The sequence below is a fragment of the Cheilinus undulatus genome, linkage group 15 (genome assembly GCF_018320785.1).
Source record: "Cheilinus undulatus linkage group 15, ASM1832078v1, whole genome shotgun sequence".
Classification (NCBI taxonomy): domain Eukaryota; kingdom Metazoa; phylum Chordata; class Actinopteri; order Labriformes; family Labridae; genus Cheilinus; species Cheilinus undulatus.
The window spans coordinates 28,333,044-28,337,439 of NC_054879.1; positions in this window are offsets into that span (position 1 = coordinate 28,333,044).

The window sequence follows — 4,396 nt, forward strand, 5'->3', positions numbered from 1 at the left end:
GGTGCTCTCAGACATAAGACAAAGTTCAAGTTTGGAGGAAAAAAGGTGGAAGTGTGGGGTACACATGTTTTGACTTCGAAAAGATTCCTCCTGTATGAGAGTAGACACATCAGACAGTTTCACTGACCACAGGGACGTCTAGCATGTTCTTCATGAGTAGCTCAAAATGTATGATCATTTTGGTCTCTCTGAGTGTTTTGTAGATGAAATTTTATCATTCATCTCCAGATGATTTGTAAAATAATCTCATAAAGCAGTCTTTTAGCACGCACAATCACAAAAGAGCTTCATGAAATCATTAGCCTACATACTAGGTGCTTAAGCAAACAATAAAAATAAGTACTTATTAAGCATTTATTTGTAAGAATGTATTCGTCAGTGCCACCAGACTGTGATGATTAAATGTAGTTGTTAAATTTTCAAGTCAACTAATGAGAGGAGAAACATTACGCTACACAGCACTTCATCACAAAATATGCAACTGATTATGATAAGTTATGTTATTTTAAATTAGGTTAAGTTACATTGTAACATGTTATGATGTTAATTTATGTTGTGACATGTTCTGTAATGTTGCTTTGTATTATGTTACTTTACATCATGTTACATTACATTATGTGATATAATATTGTGTTGCTTTGCATTGCTCTATATTATTTTGCATGGTGTAACATTACATTAAATACATTTATGTTATCTGATGTGATGTTTTCTCAGGTATTATTTTACATTCCTTTACATTGTGTTGTGTTATGTTGTGCTGCGTTATGTCACATCACAAAGCATTAAGTTAAATTATAATTCTATGTTACATTGTTATGTAACATTATGTTCCAAATTGAATGCTACATTATGATATGTAACAAAACATTATGTTTGTGTTGCTTTGTGCAGTGTTGCGTTGCACTACATAATGTTGCATTTATTACACTGTTATCTAATGTGCTTTGTTAATGTGTTACATTACGTTACATAGCATTACATTACAGTGCATTCTGCCCTGTCATTGTTGTGTTGTGTTATGGCAATCATGTTGTGTTACGTTATGTTATGGTGTTATTGCTTTTTATGTTATCTTACATTATTATGTTAAGTTAGGCTATGTCACGTTATGTTCTTAAATGTTATGTTATGTGATGTTTGTTAATGTTATATTACATTATATTCCGTTATATGGCATCATATTATGTCACGTTATGTTACCATGTTATATAATATTATGTTATGTAATGTTCTAGATTTTATATTACATTTTGATACGTAACACAACGTTATGTTGTTTCTTTGTGTTGTGTTGCACTACATTATGTTGCATTCATCACATTACATTATCTCCTGCTACGTTATGTGATGTGTTACATTATGTAACATAGTATTTAGGGATGCACGATATCATTTGCAGTATATTGGTATCAGCCGACAAGCTTAAAAAGTTCATTATCGGTATCGGCGGATAATAACATTTACGCTGATAACGTGACGTCATAATTAAGCACACACGATGACACCAGATGTGCGCCAACAACAAACACAACATGTCGGCTGTGTGGGATAAGTTTGAGGTGTGGGAACAAGACAGAAAAGTAGCTGTTTGCACCGCTTGTAAAGTAAATGTGATGTGAGGAGGACTCGACAACACGCCTTTAACACCCCCACATTAATTTTGCATTTTAAAGGCTGTCACCCTGATGACTACAAGGATTTTCTTCAGATAAAGAATGCCAAAACTTCCTGCCAGGGAAAACTCGGCAACAGCCTCTATTTAAATCATTTGACAAAGCTAAAAAATACAGCAGCGACCACCAGAAGGTGAGGAGCTGAACAGAAGATCACTGAATTTGGCCAAAATGAGTTTTAAAATATAGGCATATTAGATATTGGCAAAAATCCAATATCGTGCATCCCTAATGATATTACATTACAGTAAATTCTGTTACGTTATGTTACATTACATTACGTTGCTTTACGTTAAGTTACTTTACGTTATGTTAATTTACGTTATGTTATGTTATGATACATTACGTTATGTCAATCATGTTGTGTTACATTACATTATATTGTTATGGTTATGTTATGTTATGTCGTGTTATGTCATTTTATATTGCTGTTACATTATATTGTTATGGTTATGTTATGTTGTATATTATGTCATGTTATGTTACATTGTTATGTTATGCCATGTGATGTTTTGTTGTTACTTTGTTACGTTATTTTATGTTATGTAATGTTACATTGTTGTGTTTTGTTTTGCAAGCCATAGGAAAACAATGTCTAATACATTATATCTAGTTAAATGTAAATCAGACTATTGTACCTTTATAAGCCACTGTCTCAGGTTTTTAATCCAGTCTGGTCTTCTAAGCAGGTAGCCTGGGTTTAAGTCAAAGCTGCAGCTTTTTTTCCTCATGTTGTTCTTCACTCTATCTCCTGAAATCCTTATCTATCCACTATCCTTTCAAAATAAAGGTTAAAAGTCCAAAAAGATTTTCATAGGACACAAAAAGGAAATATTACATCAGTCATAAGAGGAGAGTTTTCACAGTTCTTCATATTTCCTCTCTTCCCTCATAATGATTCGGGAGAAGAGAAAGGTAAAGGAACAGCCAAATAAAAAACAAGTATGGACAACTGTATCTGACAGCACCTTCATACGTGGCCTGAGTGAACAGATCACGACAAGTCCTCAGGACACATTTGGGTCCATTCACACCTATCATTGAGGCCCCCCTGCTTACGATCTGCTCATTTTCTAAAGTAAAATCAGGGTCAAAGATGCAAGAAAGAGATGAGGAAAGCATGGATGCATTTAATGAGATGTAGAATACCCCCCTGTTTTGTGCAGGCTATTGCTTAATTTAGCAGACTTTGCATGTGTTTACTCAGTAGGTCTCCTAACAGATTTACCGGGATTCCCCCTTGTGAATTGTTTGGGGGTTTTTCAACCCACCTTCATCGATCACTCCTGTAATGTGCTAACCACAATGTTGGATAACATAAGTCAGGCTGTAGGCATGATAATAGGTAGGTGGCTTAATCTAAACAGACTTCTGTGTATTCATGGTGGTGAATGCATGTCAGCTTGTGACTCATTTTGTTTATTGTATGACATGGACAACAATGGAGTTCAGTGACACAATCAAATAAAATCTATTGGAGTGAAAAACCACAAGCATTGTTTGCTTGTCCTGATTCTGGTCTTTCATGGGAACTTATTTTATTTCTCAAACTCTCCACTTCCCTCCAATGATAATAAATGATGTGTTTGGTGCTTGCTGTTAGATAAATAGAGTACATTGGAGTCAATATCACAGCTTATAAGACACGAGTGACACCAACAGAGTAAGAAAACTGCAGAAATGACTAGAGTCATGGTGCTTAGGCATCATTTCTGAGGTGAAATGTGTGCATCTTGATTTCTTGGACCATACAGAATGAAACAATAGAGTATGTCTGGAGAAGCACTACTTACAATGCATTAATGGTAAGAATTTTCCACGTAGCTCTAGTAATGAATGAAAAAAGTCAATATGAACCAAATGATGTCAGCAAATATGACCCAAACAAAGACACAAAGACATTCCTTCAGACTTCTTAAAGGTGCTCTGAGGTGAGAACAGGCTGTACAGTATTATAAATCATTTACGGTGTCTTTAGTTGACGGTAACCCTGACCTGCTCTTTAAATGCCACAAAGTTCAGCTGCGGTCAGAGAGCATTTAGTCACACGAGTACAAAGAGTCAAAGCTCCTCCATGTGTAAACACAGCTCTTATTGTGAGCTGTACTGTACTGTAAGTGGCTCATAATGAGGACAGAATGGAGGCTGTGTGATGTGTTGACTCTCCCATCAAACAAGACAAACCTTTGTTTGTTTAAAGATTAAATCAATCAATATGTAAAGAATGCCACGTGCAAACATCAGGATCAACTGTTCAGGAAAGGGCCGTTAAATAGGTGAGATAATAAAAGCAAGCAGAGGTGGTGAGTTGCTGCCCTCCTGTGGCTAAGAAGGGAACTTCAACTAGATTTCAGACCGTGTGTAGCCCCGTTAAATGATAATCTCTCAACTGCTCTAGGACAAACTACTACGGTATTTCCATGAGAACTGCTGCGCCGCCTATTTGGTGTCACGCTGCTCGACGACGTTAAGGCAGCCTGGAAGGTCCAAAAACCCCGAAGGGATGAAGTACATTGTATTGTATACATTTAAAAAAATTATATATAAGAATGCATCCTCTTTTTGTAGTAACAGTTAGGTTAGCATACACATGTATCCTAGCAACGTCTGAACCCAGCCTCAGCCAATTACGTTCACGCTCATATGTGACTGACGTGTATGTGACCAATCAGAGGCTCCAAATCTTAACCCTCCCACCCTCGCCGCTGTGAATTGTGGGA